The sequence below is a fragment of the Odocoileus virginianus genome, chromosome 5 (assembly GCF_023699985.2).
Source record: "Odocoileus virginianus isolate 20LAN1187 ecotype Illinois chromosome 5, Ovbor_1.2, whole genome shotgun sequence".
Classification (NCBI taxonomy): Eukaryota; Metazoa; Chordata; class Mammalia; order Artiodactyla; family Cervidae; genus Odocoileus; species Odocoileus virginianus.
The window spans coordinates 34162649-34188264 of record NC_069678.1 but is presented as its reverse complement, the minus strand read 5'-3'; the positions used below and the strand labels follow the sequence as shown (position 1 = coordinate 34188264).

At 36.8% G+C, this 25616-nt stretch overlaps 1 protein-coding gene across 2 annotated transcripts in view; it reads right to left on the bottom strand.

Annotated features, from left to right (window-relative positions):
* Positions 1-25616, bottom strand: part of DPYD (dihydropyrimidine dehydrogenase) — a 904243-nt gene that overhangs the window by 311113 nt on the left and 567514 nt on the right. The window lies entirely within an intron of this gene.

Below are 25616 nucleotides of genomic sequence, written 5' to 3'. Positions count from 1 at the left end.
AAGGTATGGAAAGGAAATGAATTAGTGTCTTCTTCAATCATACCTTATTATAGTATGGATAATTACACCTTACATATTCAGAGTGAATTATGGTTTCAAAGTTTGTTAAATGTTGATTATTTAACTACAGTATTACAGTATGTTATAATGGAGGCTTCATGGAGTAGTAGTTACTAGTATCTGCTCTGAAGCCAGAATGTCTAGATTAGAGTTCAGACTCTATCACTAACTGTGTGGTCCTGGACAGACATTTAATTTCCTCATTGGTTAAATATGGATAACACTACTATCTACTTGCTGCTGTTGTCTGACTCTTTTGCAACCCCATGAACTATAGCCCACCAGGCTCCTCTGTTCGTGGGATTTCCCAGGCAAGAATACTCTAAGTGGTTGCCATTTCTTTCTCCAGGGGATCTTCCTGACCTAGGGATAGAACCCATGTCTCCTGCATTGGCAGGGCCTTTACCACTGAGCCACCAGGGAAACCTACTATCTACTTAGAAAAGTAATAATCAAATTGCTAAGAGTTTATGGCTCTAATAATGTACCAGGTAATGTTTTAATGGATTTTATCCTATTAACTTACTTAATCATTCTCAAATTATTCTTCCCATTTTACAGATGAAGATGCTGAGGCACTGAGACACAAAGGTTTCAGAGCTAATAAACAGCAGAGCCAGGACTCAGACCCAGAAATTTAACTGAGAATCTGTGCTTTTAGTCATTAGTTTTTGCTGGCCTAATGTAAATATTCAGTATATGTCAGTAATTACTTTTTATTATTACCATTTAAAGACTATGAGATCATGACACAAAGTCTGTGCCAAATCTAAAGCCACAGAGTCTAGTGGAAAAAGTCCACTAAAAGCCACTGAGCTCTCACCACAAACAGCTTTTTTTTTTTTTTGTCTAAAAAAAAAAAAAAAACAAAGATGTGATGAACAAGTCAGATGAATGCTTTTATCAGTAAGAGAAAGAAAATAAGCTATAATCATACAGGTGAGAGTTCTGAATACCAGAGCTCTAAATACTGAATAAGCCTGTCCTTAATGCTGGGTCAATTTTTTCCTGATAGACTATAATCCTCCATGGGTGCCTGGATTGCTCTGCACCATTCATCATTTTATCTACAATAACCAGCATGATGTTTGGCACATAGTAGAATTGATTGAATAAATGTACGAGGTCACTAAAGGTTTAGGAACAGAGAGTTGCATTTTCAGTTTATCCTTTTAAGATTAAGCAGATATGAACACCATGAGTTAGAGAAGGGAAAAAATAAACAATTGGTAAAAACTTTTGGCAAATGATTATTGTATGATTTAGAGAGAAGAGTGAGCAGAACAGTTGGGAATGCTGGTTTTGGTGACAGAGAAAGGGTCAGATGTCAAAATACACAGAAACTGTGTGTATTAAGATTGAAAAAGAAGAATCAGGAGATCTGAGAGGCTGATTGTGAGTGACTGAGAAAATCTTACAACTTTAGTCAGACAAAAGTAAGATGATGCTAAGAAACAGTGTATTCAAACAGATTCCTATGTAGAGAGAGGAACAGAGAAAAGTAAAAGTAGATGGTGAATAGAGGAGGAAAATTAAGAATGCATGATTGTTTTTAATTGAGTTTAGGATTCAACTTTTGTGTAGCTTTTAAGAACTAGGGAGGAAAAAAAATGCAAGAATGACCCTTGGCCTTTTCTACAGGGGCTGAAAGAAAGTGAAAAGTCAACTTCCAAACTTGCCCATCTGCATCCAAGAAAGGGTCTCCAGCATAATTATGCATCTTCAATACACTCTTTCTGCCATTTTACATGCTATAAAATCTGACGTCATTCTCCCCACCCTCCAGTTAGAAAACAGAACCAGGGAGAAATTCTCCAGAGGTACCAGACCTTCAGGGACTACACTGTTACCTCCTCTTGAGTATTCCTTGCATGTAAAAGAGGGGGACTTCATTTGAAATGAAAACCAATTGGGATGAGGGCTGGGGGAAGGTGGACAGATCCTATTGTCCTCAGTGGCCTCAAGGTCAAGTCAACAAATACATCTTTTTTTATTTTTTTAATTTATTTATTTTAATTGGAGGCTAATTACTTTGCAGTATTGTAGTGGGTTTTGCCATACATTGACATGAATCAGCCGTGGGTTTACATGTGTTCCCCATCCTGAATTCCCCTCCCACCTCCCTTCCCATTCCATCCCTCTGGGTCATCCCAGTGTACCGGCCCTGAGCACCCTGTCTCACGCATCAAACTTGGACTGGCGATCTGTTTCACATATGATAATATACATGTTTCAATGCTATTCTCTCAGATCATCCCATCCTTGCCTTCTCCCACAGAGTCCAAAGACTGTTCTATAAAGAAAGGTTAATCTAAGGATTTAGGGAAGGAGCAGACTCCCCAAGCTTGATGGTAAAATGTCAAGAGCAAGGTTAGATTCATAGATTCAGACTGAAAAAAATGACTTTAGCATTAGATACTGATTCTGTGGTAAAAGAGACAAACAGTAGACCTAGGATTTGGGGGAGTTCTATTATTCAAAACCAAGAAACACAGACAAAAAACAAAAACAAAACTTGCCTCCAGTTTTGACAAAGTAACCCTCAAGTTTATACTCCTATATAAATATGAAGTGACTGCTAAATCAGGGTGGCATCCTCCTCTCCGGTGTCCCTTTCAGGCACCACAGAGGACAACAGGGAAGATCCTTCTAGTGGGCAGGGTCCAGGGGGGCAGACGGGCTGACCAAGAAAGCCACGTCCAGGAAAGCAAGGTTTACTGGCCCTGACAACTGGATATGATAGATGTTCTCAAGAAGGGACTAACATAGTTCCTCTTTACTAAATGGTGATTTTTATTTTGACAAAGCTGTTTTTTCTTCAAATATATATTGATTGTGCCTGGATTGGTTAGAATCATCATTTACCTTTTAAGTCACCAAGATTATGAGGAGTACATTTGGGCTTGATAGACAGAAGTAAATAACACCCAGAGAACTGTGCTGAACATTGGTGCCATCAAATGCCTAGGAACGCAGTGACTGGGTATGATTTAGGGCATGCTGTCGTTGGGAACGGGTGGCCACAGGTGGGAGAGATAGATTATGCTGAGCAAACAGAAGTTTTGTGTGCTCTGAACAGTTAAGCACTACCCTGTTCCTCATCTTCAAAAAACAGACTCTACCTTCTTACCCAAAAAGCTGGGAAAATATCTCCAACAGGGTTAATCACAGTAATCAGCTACTCTACTCTCATTAAAGTCCTTCAGTTGAGCTGGGGAGATAAAGACTTTTTTCCTCTTTGGTCCCTAAACTGGAATGAAGTGTGTTCATAGCAGCTAGTAATTACTGACGGATTCCTTACTTACCCAAGCCAACCCTCACACTCCCACTCCAAGCTAGCTGCACTAGGATGATAAAAAGCAGAGACAGAGCAAAGTAGAGATGCAAGATGGAGACATGGTTCTATCACTTTTAAGTCTGATGTACCACTAACATGCCTGTTCAAGTGAACCAATAAATATCACTTTGACCTGAGAAAACTCAAGTTATATTCTGGTTTCTATCACTGACAGTCTTGACAATTACTACATGCAAAACTAAAATTGTCACTTTTAAAATAACTTCCTAAGCATTTTTTTCTGTCAAGTAAATTTAAAGGAAAAATAACTTTATACCTTATTTTTAATGGCTAAATTATCTAAGAAGTCTAAATATCTTTATCTAAAATCAAGGGATGGTTTGTGGAAATATATGTTGACATTCTATTTCAGAGGAATAAAGATGACCCCAAATCATTTTATTCTTGATTAAAAGATACAAGGATTTTTCAAAAAGCCAGGCTAAAACACATCAACAGTAAAAGAACACTGAACAGAATTTAATCTTTCTTTGAGGATTAGAAAGCCCTTCCGTGTTTTGCAGTGCTTGGTTTTTAATCAAGCAAAGGAAGACAGGTTACTTTTTTCTTATGGAAAAAAAGAGTTAATGTATATTTTATGTTGTGAAACATCATGAAAAGTTACTAGAAATGAATACCCAATGAAACATTTTTAAAACACAGCAACATTTCCCTATATTTCATTTAATTTATGCCATTTCTAATGTTCCATTTTTATGGCTCATATTTTAAAACACATAAAAACCAAATGCTATATAGTGTGTTAACTAATCCTACATTTTATGAACATTTTAAGAGTCAAGTGAGAGATTCAAACAATATTAGTTAATCACTTAGTATGAAACCTGAGTATCTACTGTAGTAGGCACTAAATGACATATAGAGGAGTTTAAGACACTGATTCAGAGTCTTTGATTATTCAACAATCAGTATTTCTTTGAGACCTATGTGCCAGTAACTGTAACTCTAAAGTGATGAAGGAAACAGGGAAAGTCCCTACATTTTTAGGAGGAGAAAAAAGTCATTAAAGAAAGCATTATTTGGATTATTTTTGCTTCAAGATTTAAAAACATTACAGGCGAGCAAGATGGAGAATCACAGGGATGTATAAAGTCATATTAGATGAGTTGCATTCCAGGTTCAGGAACTCTGGAGTAGGAGTGATCGTGATACACTTCAAAATAGAAGGCCTTTGTTATTGGGGCTTCATGACAGGGCAAGAAGAGTGCAAAAGGAAATGAAAGAAGAAGGAAGCAGTCATTTCTCTGGGAGCTGAAACCTGTGGGAGTTTGGTTTTTTTTTACAGGGGTAATGGGGCTTCCCTGGCAGCTCAGCGGTAAAGAATTCACCTGCCATGCAGGAGACACAGGAGATGCCAGTTCCATCCCTGAGTGGGGAAAATCCCTTGGAGAACGGCATGGCTACCCACTCCAGTATTCTTGCCTGGAGAATCCCATGTAGCCTGGTGGGTTACAGTCCATGGGGTCGCACAATGGGTAGGACACAACTGAAATGACTGAGCACACACGTGTGCATGCATATGGGAGGTACCAGGAGACCACTGAAAGGTTTAAATTATCTGATTTATGTTTTTAAAAGATGCTGGCTACTTTATAGGGGAACGGAATGAGGGGGCTGTAGGATAAAAGCGGACAGTCCAGTTAAGTTGAAATAACATGACTTGTGTAATATTAATGGAAATGGCCAGACATGGAAATCTGAGCTAGATGGGTCAATGGTTATATTCAGGAGGTGAGAAAAAAGAAGAAATTAAGAATGATCCCTAGATTATTGGCTTGAGCCACTGAATATAACATAGATGCTTCACTGAGATGGGACAAAGCCTAGTGCAATTATAAGTCAGGAACTGTTAAGATGTTTGACTTTAATATATTACATATAAAATATTTAGCAAACTATTAGTGATGACATCACTTGTGACACTGGATACATGAGTATAAAATTCACTAAAGAAGTTAGGGTTGAAAGCGAATATTTTAAGATTTCATCATCAATGGTATTTAAAGGCCACCTGGCTTAGTTAGTGACTTTACAAATAGAATAGAAAAAAACAAGACAAAATGAAAGAGATGAGGATTGACCTAGAGTCACATTAGAATGTGGTGTCACAAACGCCAAGAGGGGGAAATGTTCCATAAAGAAAGGAGAAATTTATGAGGATGGATGCTTCTGAGAGCTGATGTAAGAAAACAGAGAAGAGTCCAGAGGAGTTGGCAATACAGATGCCACTGGTAACCTTTACAAGAGAAGTGTCAGTGAAGCAGGGAGGACAGATAGGCAGACTATAGTAGACTGAGTAAAGAGAACATGAAGGAATTAGGGAAGCGATACACAAAGCCTGCTAATAGTTTTGGTGGGCTTGCTGAAAGAGGAATGAGGCAGCAAATGAAGGGCTGTGGGAGGGCAAGTGAGAGTTTGTTCTTTTTTTTAATGGGCTACATATTACATAAGTTTTTATACCGGTGGAAGTGACATGGAAAAGAGGAGGAAACTGTTGAAAAGCCAAGAGGTGATGATGAATCTACCACATAAGTAGAGAATGTAAACTGTGCAAGGAGCAGAGGCATTGTTTCCAATCTAACAATGTTAAAAGTCAGAACAGACAGAAAACAGGAATGGATGTAGTTGAGTTTACAGATTTGGTGTGGAAAAGGTGAAATTATCTTCCATGATGTTTAGATTTTCTTTACCATGTAACAGATGAGGTCTCCTACTGATGGTTAAGAGAAGTAGAGACAGAGGTTTAGAAGGATGAGAGGGAGATGAAAGTACTGACCTAGACATCTAAGAAAATGGGAACAAAAATTTACCAAGGGGTTACGGTAAGATTACTAGGCTAGAAAGGCAAAAATATTTAATCACTATATGTTTTTGTAAAATGAAATTAGTAAAACGACAGTATAATTTAGAAAATTAGAACAAAGAAGAGAGCTCCCTTTACACGGCTGACCATAAAACAGGTTTTATAAATTACTTTAAAGTTGAAACTCATCTTATCAAGATGTTTTTGGTTGCTTCGGTCACTAAAATTTGATTCATTCCATAAGAGGGCATTCTTATATCTAATTCTGTTGTTGAGAGAATACTTTTAAATTGCAGTTTTACATAGTTTTGACATTCATTTTGACTAATGCATGTAGCCTAAAATTACAATCTGTAAACATTCAATTTCTATTAAACATTAATGTTCTAAAGCATACAAAATGCCAACTATAATAGTTTATGAATAAGATTTTGTGCTGTTTCTCCCTGAAAAAGACTTCATAGGTTAAAAAAAACAGGACACTTACTCCATAGCAAGAAAAAATAGTGCTAAATGTCTTCAACTGTCATCCTTCAAAGCTTTAAATTAAAGAATCACAATTCCCAGTCAAATTATTTTTTATATAATTCATTTCCTTATGGAATAAATAAAATGATTTTATTAAGCATTTTTTTTCAAGCTGAATGACAATGAAGTCTGCATGTCAAAAATTAAGGTGAAGAACAATATAAAACTTCCAAGTTTTATCTTTGGCTGTCTCGTCAAATTTCCAAGCATGTGCAGTCTATGATTACAACACAGGTTTGGAAATACTATTTTGGTATTCTGTAATCATTCTGTGACCTACAATGGAAACTTAGTCAACAGTTCAGCTTCAAGACAACCTAAAGTTTTTAGTAGGGAAAAACTGGCAAAGTGCAAAGTGACAAAGGGGAACAGTGTAACAAGTAGTCAAGTTAGGTTTTCTCAAACAATTTAACAAAATCTTTCCTAACACTACCGGGATTATACTACATTGAGGAGGAAAAATAACATGGGACATGTGATTTTCAAAGACATTTAAACTAAAAAAAATGTTCATTAAATATTAATTAATTGTAAAACATTCAAATTGTAAATGTTCTTTATGCCATTATATGAATATAGTGAAAATGAGGTTGGTACAATTTTCCTGAAATATACACATTGAGAGAAGAACATTAAGAGTAAAACTCACAAGCTCTTCAAATTTTATATGGTTATTGCTAACTTAATGGTTGCAAATGAGAATAGTACTCTTATTAAAGTTCTTCTTTATATTATTTTAAAATTTAGTGTTTTCTTTCTTTGCTTATTTTGGGACATACACATATCTCGCTTATACAACTATTTCTAATATGTAAAAGCCATGTTCAAAGTTACAAAATGTGCACAAAGTTTTCATAGAGACACGTGTACCCCAATTTTCATCACAGCACTGTTTACAACAGCCAGGACATGGAAGCACCCTAGATGCCCATCAGCAGACGAATGGATAAGAAAGCTGTGGTAGATATACACCATGGAATATTATTCAGCCATTAAAAAGGATACATTTGAATCAGTTCTAATGAGGTGGATGAAACTGAGGCCTATTATACAGAGTGAAGTAAGCCAGAAAGAAAAACACCAATACAGTATACTAACGCATATATATGGAATTTAGAAAGATGGTAACGATAACCCTATATGCGAGACAGCAAAAGAGATGCAGATTGTATAGAACAGTCTTTTGGACTCTGTGGGAGAAGGTGAGGGTGGGATGATCAGAGAATAGCATTGAAACATGTGTATTATCATATGTGAAACAGATAGCCAGTCCAGGTTCGATGCATGAGACAGGGTGCTCAGGGCTGGTGCACTGGGATGACCCAGAGGGACGGGATGGGGAGGGAAGCGGGAGGGGTGTGCAGGATGGGGAACACATGTACACCCATGGCGGATTCATGTCAATGTATGGCAAAAACCACTACAATATTGTAAAGTAATTAGCCTCCAATTAAAATAAAATAAAGCAATATGAGCAAAAAATAAAAAAAGAAAAAAAATCAGAGATGTTTTCCACTGGAACAAGAAATGAACAACTGGAGACTACTCAGAAACTATAGTAACTGCTGTTTTTTCCTCTTCTTTTGATCACTTCTTACTAGTTTTTGGGCTTCCCTTGCAGCTCAACTGGTAAAGAATCCACCTGCAATGCAGGAGACCTGGGTTCGATCCCTGGGTTGGGAAAATCCCCTGGAGAAGGGAAAGGCTACCCACTCCAGTATTCTGGCCTGGAGAATTCCATGGACTGTACAGTACAAGGGGTCACAAAAAGTTGGACACGTTTGACTGACTTTCACTTTTACTTTACTAGTTTTTTATCTAATTTTCATCCCCTTTGTATCCAAAAACTGATCTACAATTGGTCACCAGTTACAAAAATTAGATACTTTTCAGCCCAAACCTTTAGCAGAACTCTTTCCAGCACTGAGATGGTTAACCACCTCCAGGTTCCTGATTGAAACCCTCCTCAGGTGGGCTCTTGAGATATATCCTTTCATCCTTATTGTTCCTATTTTTGCTATTCCTTCTCAGCCTCTTCTGCCTCTGACCGTCTTTTACATATTAACATCCTCAGGTTGTACTCATGGTCCTCTTTTAGCATTGTTTCACATCCCTTAGACATCATATTCATAATGATTTCAGGTAATACCTATATGTAGAAACTTCAGAAACGCCTCCAACCTGTGTCTTTCTCCTGAGTATAAGAACAGCATCTTAAACTACCTTCAAGAACCTACATTCAACTTGCCCAAAATCAAACTTAAACTTCTCCACCCAGAATTTGCATTCTCTCTCCATTAAATATGCTTGTACTCTATGCTTTTGTTCAAAGTTAGAAAACTAGATTTTCTTTCTACATTTCTCTCATTGCCTACATCCACCTATTTCCAAATACTCTCTAGTCCACAGGTTTTCAAAGTTGCGTGAGCACTGAAATCATCTGGAGAGTTAAAAACATAACTCCTACATTTGTATGTATTTAGGCCCAGACATCAGTGTTTTCTCAAGACCTCCAGGTAATTCTAACCTGCAGGAAAGCTTGAGAAGTATTGCTCTAATTTACTCCTCAAATATCTCTTCTAGGTGTCTCTGACTCTTTCATCAAAACTGCTTTAGTTAAGATGTTCACGCTTGCTCCCCTGGATTACTGAAATAGATTCCTATTAGTCTCCCCATCTCTGATATCAGCCTAAGCCATCTGCCAGATCTATCTAAAGAGACAAACCTGATCATATCACACTTCTGCTTCAAATCTGACTTCAAGATAAAAATCCAACTCTTTAATATGCTATACAAGACCACAATGCAACATTTGCTCCAACCACAAAGAATTAAATATTTGTTTCCTGAATGTAACATGTATTCTGCATTCTCTTGACCATATGTCTATTCTTTTTGTCTGAATGAATAAGGAATGGTCCCTGTGCTCTAGGAGCATATGGTATAATAAAGCAGACATATGTAAATTGATACAAAAATAATTATAGTGTATGAAACAGCATACAGTGAGAGCAGAAAGGAAAAAGTGATTATTTGCACCTGTGTGAATCAGGGAAGGTCTCATAGAACAGTAACTCTTAACTGATTCTGAAATCATACATGAGTATTTATTGGAAACTGATTAGAATAAAACAGCCAAGAGTACTTAACTTGTACTAAGCAGCAGAAACAAAGGCAAGGTGCGTTGCCTTTAAGGAATATGCTCTGTTTAAGGACTCTCAAGGAGTTCAGTTAGCTTTGGGGGAAATGAATGGCTTCACTTCATGGGCAATGGAGCTGCATACATAGGTAGAAGCCAGGTTTATTCAAGCAACGGGCGAAAACAATGGTTTCTAACCAGGTGATCATTTGCTTTGAATTTTAGACTATTCGGCCTAGCAAATCCCTGCTCTTCTTTTGGACATTACCTCTCCTAGGAAGCCTTACTTGTTCACCCTTCCATCTCTTTGTCAGGCAACCCTATTCTGACATCCCACAGCATCCTTTGCATTTCTTTATCATAATATTTGTTATATTGTATTAAATTGGTGTTTCCATGTTTTTCAAAAGATGACCAAAGTTTAGTCGGTTAGAGCCCATATTTTTCATCACTGTATTGCTAGCGTCTAGCTGTTGCTGTTTTTCAGTCACTAAGCGATGTCCAGCTCTTTGCGAACCCATGGACTGCAGTACATCAGATTCCTCTGTCCTTCGCTATCTCCCGGAGCTTGCTCAAATTTATCTCCATCGAGTTGGTGATGCTGTCTAATAATCTCATCCTCTGCTACCCCCTTCTCCTTTTGCCTTCTACCTTTCCCAGCATCGGGGTCTTTTCCAATGAAAAAACTAGCATCTAGTATTTTACCTTATATTTAATTAGGATTCAAAAAATATTTGCCTCAAAGGAATACTGAAATAGGTAACTGAGAAAAGAGACTGAAAGTAACACTTTGCAAGTAATCCAAGTAGTTAAATAATGCATTGCATTACATTTACAATATCTAAATGTAAGTAAATTTTTATAGTCTACAGAGACAATAAGAACAGACAGATGGTTCAAGGCAAGAGTATTTAAGAACCTCTCATATTTAATAAAATATACTTTATATCAAAGAATAAAAATCATATATTTATATATTTACACTTAATACACACTTTCACATCTATTATCTAATTTATTTAGCATAATAATTTTGAACGTAGAAAACCTTATATTGAGAATAATGAGCACAGATAATATATTTTACCAGGGGCAAATAAATCAATAGCAGAGGCAGGGATTAAGCTCTGGTCTTTTGACTCGAAGTTACTCTTGACTACATCAAGACAATACCATATTGATTTCCCATCCTTTCAATTTACATTAGAGATTCTAGTTGATTTTGTGTTCTCAGTCCTCTTGTGGTAAATCATTTGAACAAAAGTGTGCCTTCTCTGCACTCATACCCCTCTGCAATGTAGTGTGTTAGTTGTTCAGTCGTGTCTGACTCTTTGGGACCCCGTGGACTGTAGCCAGCCAGGCTCCTCTATCCATGGAATTCTCTAGGCAAGCATACTAGAGTGGGTTGCCATTCCCTTCTCCAGGGGGTCTTCCCAACCCAGGGATGGAACCCAGTTCTCCCACATTGCAGGCAGATTCTTTACCAGCTGAGCCTCCAGGGAAGTCACTGCAATGTAAATGTGTAGCTACTCTTTAAGTGGGGGATTTACTTACCTGCTTTTTGAATCTGGGCTTTGTAACTTGTTTCAATCAACAGAATATGGCAGAAGTGATGTTGTGCCAGTATCAAGCCACAACTTGAAAGAGGCCTGTCCTCCTTTTCTGTTTACTCTCTTAAAATCCTGCCTAGTCATGTGATCAAGTTAGCATGGCCTGTTGAAGGATCAGAGATCACATGGAACAGGGATGAGCCATCCAGCTGAGGCTACTTGGAACCAGTCAGCCCATAGCCCACCTGAAAGTTGGCTATAGATGGAGCAAGACAAGCTGAGACCAGAAGAACCATGGTTTAACTCAACCCAAATCACTCATATGCATGCAGAATTGTGAATTAAATTAATAGTTGTTTCAAGCAACTAAGTCTGGGGTGTTTTATTATATAGCCAAAGTTAACTGATACCACTTTTATTAAGTTTAACAATAACAGCAATAAGAAATAGCACTTGCTGTGTACTTGCAACTTGCCAAGCACATAGTGGGAGTGAAGTCGCTCAGTCGTGTCCGACTCTCTGTGACCCCGTGGACTGTAGCCCACCAGGCTCCTCCATCCATGGGATTCTCCAGGCAAGAGTACTGGAGTGGGTTGCCATTTCCTTCTCCAGGGGATCTTCCCCATCCAGGGATTGAACCTGGATCTCCCACATTGGAGGCAGACGCTTTAACCTCTGAGCCACCAGGGAAGCCCCAAGCACATGCATTACCTCTAATCATGATGAAGAGAAACTGATCAGCCTGGATTTGCATATATGAAAGAAAAAATGTATTTAAAGAAGTTAAGTAATACTCATGATTGTATAGCTAACAAGAGTAACTATACATCTTGAACTCTCTACCTATAGTATTTTTTCCTCTGAATCATTTTTTGCATTCCTTAAATACACATTTATAGAAAACCTTGTGGGTTTATTTTTATACTCAGTAGATTTTATTCAATGTGTGTCAATTTTTATTACTTTTATTCTCAGAGACTAACATTATTGCTGTGTTCTTGCTCAATGTATTATTTCACTGTGACTCAATAAATACCATCTAAGCTAGGATAGGCAGGTGGAACTCCCTAGGAAATCATGAAGTCAAAGGAAGATCAAGTGAGAAAGACCCAATGAGATGATCTGCTGTTTCCTAACCACAAAAACATTAAGGAATGAAAATAGGGTAGTACTGGCCCCTTATAATCTGGCTCCAAATCACCTTGCTGTCCCTTATCTTGACCCACCAAACTGAATTCCCTATATATACTGGCCACCAGATTGTTTTTAGGTTTCCATTCTCTTCTGTGCGCAGATTCTTCTTTCTATAGTCCTCTCCATTCCTCTGACCATATATCTTCTATTCACTCTTTAAGTTTCTAACACAGAGCTAACTTCTATTCTACTGCACTCAATGATCTCAAAGACAGAACTACTGTCTTTACTGATATCTGAGGGTGATGAATTTACTTCTCTACTCCAGTTCCTGTCACACTATATCACAAATGTGTACTTATTTATATCACTGTCTTCCCTTACTCCACTCAATGGAAAAACATGTTACTTTTTATTCACCTTTATTTTCTTATCTTTTGGTTCAGCATTGCATAGCATCTAATGCATTTAACAAATGTCTATGGAAGGAAGGATGTCCTCTTGTTACTTATTATTTATTAAAAAAATTCTAGTTCATCTCTATAAAGATTATAGTACTTGCTGCAATAATGGAGAAAAAGTTCATATATAAAACTATCAAGACTATTATATATTTTTATACCTATAAGCCATTTACTGCCTCCATAGCATGGCACTGGCTTTAATCTACAATGTCTAACTGGATTTAGGTTGTTAAAGGAAAATTATGACCAACTTGGATAGCATATTAAAAAGCAGAGACATTACTTTGCCAACAAAAGTTCATCTAGTTAAGGCTATGATTTTTCTGGTGGTCATGTATGGATGTGAGAGTTGGACTGTGAAGAAAGCTGACAGCCAAAAAATTGATGCTTTTGAACTGTGGTATTGGAGAAGACTTTTCAGAGTCCCTTGGACTGCAAGGAGATCCAACCAGTCCATCCTAAAGGAGATCAGTCCTGGGTGTTCATTGGAAGGACTGATGCTGAAACTCCAATACTTTGGCCACCTCATGTCAAGAGTTCACTCATTGGAAAAGACCCTGATGCTGGGAGGGATTGGGGGCAGGAGAAGGGTACGACAGAGGATGAGATGGCTGGATGGCATCACTGACTCGATGGACATGAGTTTGAGTAAACTCCAGGAGTTGGTGATAGACAGGGAGGCCTGGTGTGCTGTGATTCATGGGGTCGCAAAGAGTTGGACATGACTGAGCGACTGAACTGAACTGACTGATCACTGTCGACCCTTCACTGAGGTTGCAGTAAGTCAACTGAAGTCATAAAATGTGAATTCCATGTACACAAAAATGTTACCTACATAAAACCTGTGTATGAGATTTGATTTTTCTTCTATTTAAAAGGTCATGATATGTTGCTGTATTGATGTAGTTCACTCAAGGACTTAGCCTTTCAAAGGCACATAAAGGAGTTGATTTGAAATATAAAGTTTCTATATTTCAGTTTAAAACTTTCTCTATTTAGAGGAAATATTCACCTAATGAAATACCTTCATAAATTAATAAGGTTAACTAATACCATGTTAAAATGTGACATAGGAATTTGAAGAAAAAAAGAAATTAAAAATAAAATAGTAATAAAGAAACTCTCAAGAAAATTATGTGGAATGATGAACTACATGAGATAGTTTGCGCACTTCTTCCAATACCAAACATGTAGCACTTGGGTATTACAAAGATTATTTTCTGTAAAGACTTTAAATCCCAAATGAAAATTTTATGTAAATACTAAACATTATTGTAATTATTTTATGAGATGTAGCTCTTTTGCTCTCATTAACTATGACTGCATGTTTAATGCACATTCAATTAGATAATCCTGTTGTGTAAGACAGTGGTATTGTGTCTTAAGCAATGGATGGTAAGCTTCTGGAGGATGTAGGTTGTGTCTTCCATCTCAGCATATGTCCCTTGTGGGCTGGGACTGCTTGTTCTGTTTACTAATGTACTTGACATATATTAGGAACACAAAAGTATTCGTTGAATACAGAAATAAATAATAGTTGAAATGCAGTAAGTGTTCGTTAAAAGGAAAGCTTTTAGGAAGTCAGGGACTTCTAAAAACACACAAGTTATTCATTCCCAACTATGTGCTATTACCTCAGAGAAATGCTGTCAGTTCAGTTAGTTCAGTCGCTCAGTTGTGTCTGACTCTTTGCCACCCCATGGACTGCAGTACGACAGGCTTTCCTGTCCATCACCAACTCCCGGAGCTTACTCAAACTCATGTCCATCGAGTTGATGATGCCATCCAACCATCTCATTCTTTGTCCCTTCTCTTACCACCTTCAATCTTTCCCAGCATCAGGGTCTTTTCAAATGAGTCAGTTCTTCACATCAGGTGGCCAAAGTATTGGAGTTTCAGCTTCAGCATCAATCCTTGCAAAGAATATTCAGGACTGATTTCCTTTAGGATTGACTGGTTGGATCTCCTTGCAGTCCAAGGGATTCTCAAGAGTCTTCTACACCACAGTTCAAAAGCATCAATTCTTCGGCGCTCAGCTATAGGAATGTTTAAATCCAACTTACTGTGGGATAAGCTGCCCACCCTTGGGGGACTCTGACTCTGCCTCAACCTTCCATATTCTTCTCCAGACACCCACAGGCACTCCCCCATACTTCCCTCCTGTCTCTGTTAAAATGTCATCGCCTCAGTGACACTTTAAGGTTGCAAACCATCCCCTCCCAGCTCTATTTTCTTTCCCATGGCACTATTATGTCATTTTATTTAAAATAGTTACTGTCTTTCTCACCTCAGTGGGAATGTATGCTCCACTGGAAGAAGAGTTTGGATACAGAATAGTGAGGTGATTCTACTTACTTGTTAAAGGAATAATCAAATACTAACGTATCATTTAAATATCTTTTTGCATCAGCTACCCAATCTATAAAATGGGAATAATTTGATTTACCACATTTATTTCATAGGGATTATTCCAAGAATAACATAGTGTTATATATTTGACATTAAATACTTCTAAATGAAATTCAATTATTTTTTATGACTAAGAGAATAATGTCATATTCAGATTTGCCATTTTCTACAATTTAGTTAGAGTGCAAACAATGACATTTTGAAATAGCGCTACACTTTGGTTTTAAACATCCACAGATAAGACTTAAAAACATGCCATTGGAAAGGGTAGAAAGCATCATCTTCATGTGCTCCTTTGATCTTTTGGTAGTATCATATTGTGGGCATATTTGTAAATTAATGTAGTGTAAAAAAGGGAGGCAGATCCATAGAATCAAATTGTATAGATCAATTCACATCTTGTAGATATTTAAAAATTATTTAGATTTCACTAAAATACTAGGAAATTGACTAATAGCTAGGATACCATTTATTAAATTTTATATTTTTTGGCTTAAATTGTCTTATCAGAATTGAGATTACAATTTTTTTCCTACTCACTCAGAAACAATTCTAAGGACTTTGAGCCTCAGACATGTATGTTTCCTTATTTGGAATATCCAAAGAGACCAATACTGTAAACAAATTCCACGTTAAAGATAGAGTAGCATGCTGCAATGGGTTGTGATGCTGGATGAAGAAAGTCTGGAGAGTGGGAGAGGACTTAGGAACCATGCCCTTTCCCTGAGAGGTCTAAGGAACATGCACTCTAGACCACAAAGCTGGAAGCATTTCTTCTCACCCATGCTCTGCAGGAGAAACATGCATCTCCATTGCCCCTGTCTTTCCCCTATGCCCTTTTGTAAGTACTCCTTCATTACCTTTCTCCCCATGAGACCACCTGCTTCAGCACCTGCTTTGAAACAGGCACGGAAAAGGAGCTGAGTGAAAACCATATGACTGAATAAATGATGGAGCCTGTGCACTTCCTTTCACACAAATGATTCCATTTTTGCTTTTGTTTTGCTTTCCTTCCTCCTCTTCATCAAACCCCAACCCCACCACACTTTCCATCACCTTATCTGACTTTTCTTTACAAGAAGCTTTTTCCATGTTTGGACCCTTATGCTTCCTCGTCCTCCACTTGGAGCTGCTGCATCTGCCAACAATGGGCACTTTGGTCAACAACAGTAGAACGAAACCCTCTAACGCCCTTCACTTTTCAGGATAATGATGAATGATATTCAACTAATAAACATTCATTGTATCAGTGAATAAATGCTTCCCTTGCCTTCATATGCTGCTGATACTTGGGAATCAAATCAAAGATATTTCCACATTTTGTAAACATCTTAGGGTTTCATCTACATTCCAAATTTCAGTTTGAAATGTTCCTTCTCAGAAGCTTGGCATAGGGATTTACAACAGAAATAATGATAGGATCTTTTTCAAAGTGATTGGAACCTTTCTGGTATAAACTTTATACAGCATAATGAATGTGTTGGCATTTTGAACTTATTTGCATACTATAAAAATACAACAGAGAGCACAGCAAAGTCCCTGTTAAATTCACATTACCTGTTAAATGAAGACACCAAAAGGCAGTAGCCTAATTAGAATCATGAAATGGTATTCAAGCCATACTTCTAAGAAAACACATATGCACTAATAGTTACAATGAATGAAATGGGTTTACCTCTCATTAAGCAAATGAGAAAATCCTCAAATTTCTTTGCTTTAGTCATTTCATAAGATATTTCTAATAGCAATAGTACCTATTTCAACTGCTGAGCTAAAGTTACATTTGTCAATAATCAGTGTACTAGGGCTTCCAATGCAAAGCAAAATCTGAAGGACCTTTTCAGAGTTTAAAATTTGATGTTTTTAACAATAGAGTTTAAAAATTAGACATTTTCTTTCAAATATTCTTTTTCCTGATTGTTCACCCTTTCCAGCTTCCTTATGATTGCACAGATGTGATAACAATGCTGTTTTTAAGTAACAACAAGGTGTTTGTTTTCTAATCTTTACTCTCCTATATTCCACATATAATTATGTGATCTCTGAAACTTTCCAAACAAATAAGAGAATAGTAGACTTTCAAAATAAACTGATTATAAGGCTGGAGTTTGCAGTCCTCTAAATTAAGAGCAAATTATACATCTTCCCTACTATGTAAGATTTGCCAACTTGAAAGTTTGTTTTAAAAATGAATTTACAAGCATAACATGTCATGGAAATTATTGTATAAAAGTATACACAATTAAGAGTTGGAAAAAGGCATAAGACTAAAATTTTGGTCATTGAGCATTTTCTGCTTTGATAATTACCACTATATTTCAAAAACATTATAAAACTATAGCACTGATTATTTTAATTACTTGAATATGGCAAAGAACAGCCTCTAGAATGATTTGATTTTAAAAACAAATTCCTGTTAAGATTTTTTAAATTATGTACCACAACTCCATTTGTTCTATCCTTTGAGGAAGGAATGGAGAGGTGTTTTTACCTCCCCCATCGAACAAGTTATCATAGTAGATAACATAAAAGCCTGTGATCAGGATTTTAGTCTCGGATGCAGCCCATGTCCCCATATGTCTCATAAATTCTTCTAATGCTTTTTCACATGCATGATCGTGAATACCTATTCAGTGAAAAGGTTTACCATATGCTACATTTTTCAACTACCAAGAACAAAAGGTGAATGGTTCCTGGACTCCTATATGGAACAAAAAAGCATAAAAGCAAAACAAAAACCTCTTACAGTTTTACTAAATAAAGGAAGGAATGAAGAATTGTAAAGACTGAGTAGAAGCCTCTTTGGGCACCATGCTGTTCTTTTCTTGAGACAAAAGTGTTTAATGAGGGACAGATCAGGAGGAAAGGAGAAACAAATGTAGACCTCTCCTGTGTCACCCAATCCATCTTCTCCTTAGTAAAGAACTATTTGCTACAGTATAGTATTAAATGCTTCCTTCAGCGTACTTTCAGTAACATGAATTTTCATTATTTCTTTAGGAACAAATCACAATAGGAAGTTACTGTCAAGAGTTTGTGGTTTTTTTTTTTTCCTTTCCCTTTGCAAGATACTCTTGGGTACACCACCTCTTGAATCAGGTTAAGCAATCCCTTTCCTCTTTTAATATATTTTAATGACTTGGAGTATTATTTCTCAGTAGATACTAGTCAGCCAAGCTAGAGATATTTACAGCATTGGCTAAATGTGTAATATAGTCCCCTGAATTATTTATGTAAGTAATATATATTGTGATGCATAGAGGGCTTCCCAGGTGGCATTAGAGGCAAAGAACCCACCTGCCAATGTAGGAGACCTAAGAGACTGGGGTTCAATCCCTAGGTCGGGAAGATCCCTTGGAGGAGGGCATGGCAACTCACTCCAGTATTTATGCCTGAAGAATCCCATGGACAGAGCGGCCTGGCGGGCTATGGTCCATGGGGTTATGTAGAGCTGGACACAAAACTTAGCACACACACATAATGTACAGAAATCATATAGAGATTATATGCATACATATAGACATACACTTTCCCTCAGTCAGCTACCCCAGTTACCACTACAGTGAATCAGCCACTTATGAGCCTTTATTACTCAAACACACACACACACACATCCCATTCTCAGAATTGAAAGGAAAAATCCTTGTATAAAAATTTAACCTTAAGTTTTTGTCCTATCTAGGCAAAGTCCTTCTTTTTGAACTGTAATTTATTACAATAAGTTTTTTTTTTTTATCAATTTAACATTACCACTCCTGGTTGAATGCACAAGCAATTTCTGGTAAAGGACTCATTGTATCAAAATACCATAACCAATAAGCTAGGTGCTGTGAAGCTCATTATATGGGGTATCATCTCTATCTTACACACATGGTCTTAGAACTGCCAGAATAAATTCACTCAAAGCAAATTAGTGGCTACATTTCATGTATTAAAGGACATGTGTAGTTTTGCTCTGGTGTCAGTTTCCTGGTGTCATTTTTCAATGTGCATCAGAAGGGACCCAAAGTGGAAAATTAACTTGGGCTTTTTAACTGTCACAGCAAGATGCTCATCTTCTCAAAATACATATGCCTTAATGGTGGTTTTCTTCTCATGTAGAATTACTCTGCCCCACTCCATTTCTTACTGCCTTCTTATTTATTTGCAGTAGAGCTATCACTCTCCATTGAATATGCTGTAGCTATAAAATTGCAAAGAGTCAAGTCTCTGTAGGTGCAAAGTATTTTAGTTCACAACCTATATCTCTTGGTGTATGTTAACAGCAAGCTATATTGAAGCATTTCTCTTGCCTGACTTGGCCTCTGGTCTGGTTTAAAGTGTCAGCTTCTTCCTCTGTTCATTTTATCTTAAATAACTTTGTTGTTGATGAAACTTTTTTAGGCCACTCTAAAGAATCTTTATTAACTTAGGTATATCATTCTTGTTAAATGAACTCATCAACATTCCTTACTTTTCATTCAGTTTTCTTTTATCAGACTAAAACTTCATTGCCAGTAGCATGGCTGTTTTTACTTCATATGAAGCTACCCTCCCTGAAGCTATGAGGAAGAAGAAAGAAAAACAAGAAAATAAAAAACTCTACGAGACTTTTAGAATGAAAATATGGGGAAATTACTATCAATCTACATATTTTTCAAGGACTTCCTTTTTAAGCTAGTGTTATAGCAGTCATCAATCCTAATAAACTAATCAAATAATCTTTTCCATAATCTCCATCTTTGAGGAAACAAAACTTCATTTACAATAATAAAAACCACTATGCTTCCTGAGTTGTCCATATTTCAATGAGATACTAATCAGCAATATGGCATCTTCCATGACTTATTACTGATAAAGTTTTTCCTGACACCCCCATGGCATCAACCCTTTTCTGTGACAGAGTTACACTAGCAGGGTATATGTGTGTGCGTGTGTGTGTGTGTGTGTGTGTACTCTTGTAGCATTTATAGCTTGTAAAGATATGAATTTTACAAAATAGTCTCTTTAAAAAATAAAAATTAAAATTATTAAAAATCTCTTTAAAATTATTTTGGATGTGTTTGACCTGTCTTCCCAAGTATATACCTTTTTGATGGCAGGGATTCTTATATATATATTTTCCCATGTGTAGTGTCTTATATAAACTATTCCCCTGATTAGTAGATATAAAAACTATTCAATGTCACCTGGCTTACTACAAAAAGATGAAGGAAATGATTAGTATAGCAAGAGAAATCCAGTTAAGGACTGTTAATGTTTTCAGTTCTCATTTTGTCAGAATTTGCTATTAAATTACTTGTTGAGAACTTGAAAACCATGGCAGGATATAGGCTTCTTTATTGCTACTCTCCAGGTTTGGATATATATACACTGTAATTAGAATTGTTGGCAGGATGAAATTTCATTTGTGTCAAAAATATTAAAAATGCCCTTTTTGGAAGGACTAAAGAAAGCACCTTATTTGCACTTAAACCACATTATAGATGTAAAAGTATATGACACGTATTTTGTATTTAAAACTAGAAGAGGACAATCAAATTTCTTATAGTTTTGAAAAGATTTCATAGTGTGTCATCCCATCCACCTGCAAGGACTAAATTCACATGAATTAGCCTCTCATGCAATACAGTGCAGAAACTGATTGTCTTGTCAGTGGTTCATGTAGAGCTGTAATTTGGAATAGGCAAAGGAAATGCATCCAGTCACTGTGCATGGTGCTAGGTTCTCCCAGAATCATTGAGGAAATGCTTTACTCTCTGATTTGTCTTATCCATAAGCATCCAAATTTGGACCTACTTCATTTTTAACTTTGAAGATGCTATTTTGTTTTAGATTTTAGGTATATAGCCACATTTTTTTCCCATCAGAAATGGATTCTAGAATACTTTGAAGCAACTGGCATAACGCTTCTCTCACGGTACTTTTTGTGGTAATTAGCAGTTGCCAAAATATCGCATTATTCTTGGCGAAATAGAAAAACGCTCTATCTGGAAATCATTAGAGGTTCATGCCCTATAAAACTTTGCAAACTCAACACAATTTTAAACAAATGTGAACAAATGTGAAAGTGCTGCTCCATTCATCACTGGGATGACAGAATTAATCCAAACCCTCTGGGATATCTTCAACTGAGAGGTGCTCCCTGAATTCCCTTTTAATTAGGTCCTGGTTTCATCTCCATCTCAAAGGATTTCTTATTGACTCATATCTTCCTACTATTCGTTCTCAACATTTACCCTCTACTATTGTCACAGAAGGTTAATTAATTTAATATTTTCTAAGGTGTGAGAGATCTTTGACTACTGGCTCACTTGCTTGCTGTTTGAACACTGACAAGAAACATACTTCCCTAAAGTCAACAAAGGAGGTCACATGACATAGGGAAAAGCGCTTGGGCTTCCACCTTTATTAGTTGTGGTGTTTAGGTAAATTTCATAGTTCCTTGGTTACTAATCTCTGTGAGCCTCAGTTTCCTTATCTGTAACATGGGATTAATAATAACTGCCTTGGTGAATTCTTGAGCTGTTTTTTAAAAAGCATTTATATTTACTTGGCTATTTCTATATCTAGTTGCTATCTCTAATCCTATTACCACCTCTGCTTCTATACTTGTACTTCTAAATGATAAACATAAAACACCCCAAAAGTATTAGCTAGCTCTTTTGCCTCTGTAATTATGTAAAATTAGCATATATTTCTTATATATAAATATTAAATCAAATATGTAAATTTCAATGTCAACAAATAACCCATTATAACACATGCATTTAAGCAGGAGAATGGCATTAGCAGAATGATTGATAGCGATATAAAAATTGCATTTCTTTCAAACAAAGCTATATATACTAAGAAGAATATTCTTTAAACAGACATATTCTATTGCCTGATACATCTGATTTTTACTCTATTTTACTGTGTTGTTTTGACTTCAATATTTTCAATATTGAAATACAAATATGCTTCTTATTAAAAACTACCTAGAATATCAAATCCCATGCAATAAGAGTGTTAACCATTGTAAACCCTGTCATGTCTCTGAGAAGCAAAGGAATTATCTTGTTATCAATTTAATAATAGAACATTGAAATAAATGACGCCATCCACTGACACCAGTAACACTGCCTCTCTGGGGAAATTCATGTCTGTGAGAACTGTCAATCTAGATGGATACGGACATATTAAACATACTCCCTTCAATCCATAATTCTACTCTTTCTGGGATGCCTTAATAAAAAGATTCCTTATTTTGATAAAGACAAGCTATGCAGAATATCTTGACATTACTGATCTATAATCCTTTTATTTGAAAAAATATTTCGTGGAAGGGTTAGTAAATAATTTACCAAATTTTCTCCTCCTTCCTTTGTTTCCCTTAGCATAATCTGTATGTAAAATATGTTTCTGAGGCTTTAGATGATTGAAGTATTACAATTATATAAGAGATGTAAAAAGCAGATATGGAGTTATTGATTTAGCTATTTGCTTTAGCAAGCTTTCTGCAAAGTACAGTTTACCTTTGTTGTTTTGCCTTAAAATTGCCTCTAGTTCTAATTCAAAGGGATATAAGATGAAATAATGTGTCATACATTTTTCCATGAGAATATATGACAAGAAAAGTAAAAATCATAAGCATAAATATATCAATCAAATATACAGTACTAGAAAAGACTGAAAATCTTCTTGGTGTAAAAATACATTGCCAGAAGAAGTAGAAAGCAAGAAATCAGTTCAGGTGTACTGCAAATTTACCAAGATGTTTTGGTATCTTAGAATGCTGATGCAGGTTAAATTGCATTAACGGACACAGACAGGTTTTGGCTGAAACCTACAAGTAATGATGTTATCAATGCCTAAGGACTGCAAAAGGAAGAGCACACACTTTAAGGGGTAAAAAAGTTCAAGGTGGAAGTAGGGATTTTAGAAAAGTTTCTTGAAATTTCCAATTGGTTTTGAACTCTTACTCCCACTGTCCCCACCCCAGATGATGATATATCAGGATGAAGACAGGGTCAACTGGCCACGCTATCATTCCACCTGCTCTTGTTCAAATGCCTTTGTAGGTAACCCAACTACATATCCTACAGGCAACAGAAACACTCTGTACCCAAAGCCAAACTCGCCATCTCTCTCCCCAAACCTGTATCTCTTACTATATTCTATTCTTAAGTGAATAGAGCCATCAAATATAGTTAAGAGAACTAAGAATCATTCTATTATACTGTATTTCCTTTATGCAATAAACTACACTAGTTAGTAGTACTTGAACAGTCACTATCTCTGGCAATTCTAATTCTTACACTTTCTAAAATGTATCACCTATTCCATGTCCACTACTGTTGTCCAGTATTCCCATTTATTACCTACATGAGGTCCTTCTATAGATCTGGTACCAAACAGCTACTTAAGATACATTATGGTGTTAATCTCACAACAATGTTATGACATAGGTACAAATATTCCCATTTTAAAGGTCTTTTTGTTAAATTAAAATCCATGTGTATTAAGGTTTAGATAATTAAAAGTTTAGAAAAATGCAATATGAAGAATAAAAACTTACCTCTAACTCTATTCTCTGCCTCTAGAACCTTCTCCCACAAGTATGAATATTATTATTATTGAAAACATATATTGTTACACCAAAGAGATCACATCATGAAGATGGTTCTGCAACTTGAACTTCAATCCCAAAATTTATCTTTGATATTTATTAAATCAGCCTGTCTATATATATTTTCTTAGTTTTTTAAAAAAACATTAAATAATACCACAATAATATTTTGTACACATATGTTGGAGACTATATTCATTGAGTAAAACCTTAGTGAAGAGATTTCTGGGTCAAAGGGCACATGCATTCAAAATTTACTGCTATGGTCAAACTGCTCTGTAGAAATAGTGTATAAAAAATACATATGCTATTCATACACTATCAGTGTATGAAAATGTCCATTTTCCTATAATGTTATATTAATCAAGAGTCCTGGAAGAAACAGATGGTATACTCAATTTGGGTAATTTGAGTAAAGATTCATAAAAGGGCTGTTGACAAAGGTATACACTTGTGTAGAAAAACCACAAGGGACCGTGGAGGATACTAGAGGAGTAGGGAGCCACTGGCATGCCAAGACCTGAAAGCTGGTGAAGAGGGCCATCAGAGGAGCTGAGATTTAGTGGCATCCACAGTGACCCTGTCGGGAAGGATCTCCCCACCTTTCCACAATCTCTCTGGTCCCACTCACTGAGCCCAGCTGGAGACCAGAGGACAAGGGGCCCATTGACACAGGTCAGACTTTCAAATACAGATACTGTGTGAACGGGGAGAGCAGGTCTGAGCAACACTGAAGATGTTGACCATATCTTGTCATTTCCCAGAGCTGAAAATTAAAAGGAGTTTGTGCACAGTGCTGAGGCATGAGAGTATTTCGGTTCTGCCATGGTGCATTCTGAACTACTAAGTACTCCTTTGCTAACTGGTTTTGGTGTCTCTGCTCCTGCTCTTTTTCCATTAAGGTTCTGCAGAGCTACTTAGGGATTGTTCCAAAATGCAGGTGGGGTTGTGCAACTTCTCTGCATAAAATCTCTCAGTAGTTCTCATTTTCCCGGATAAAGTTGAAATTCCTAGGCAAGAATACATGGCTTTCATAATTGGGCCCCTGTGGTCTGAGCCACCTCTCTAGCCATCATGCCTGCTGCCAAAAAATACCCATTTGTACTCAGCTCTCAAGCAGTAAACGGGCTTGCCAGGTGGCACAGTGGTAAAGAATCTGCCTACCAATGCAGTTTTTGCAAGAGATGCGGGTTTGATCCCTGGGTCAGGAAAATCCCTTGGAGTAAGAAATGGCAACCCACTCCATTATTCTTGCCTGAGAAATCCCATGGAGAGAGGAAACTGGCAGGCTACAGTCCATGGGGTTGCAAAACACTGAACACAACTGAGCGACTGAGCATATACACACTCAAGCAGGATTGAGCCATTTGCAGTTCTCATTTGTGAACCATTTTCTCACACTTGTATGTGACTGCATTATTTGGTCAGCAAAACCAGTTTCTCCTTTGCACAGATGGCCAACTCTTATTCATTTTTCAAGATGTCACTCCAGAGACTCTGCCTCTGGAAGGCTCATCCCAACCAACTCTCTCTTGGCAAAGATAGACACTCAGTACTCTCAACCTCTATGTGACACTGTAT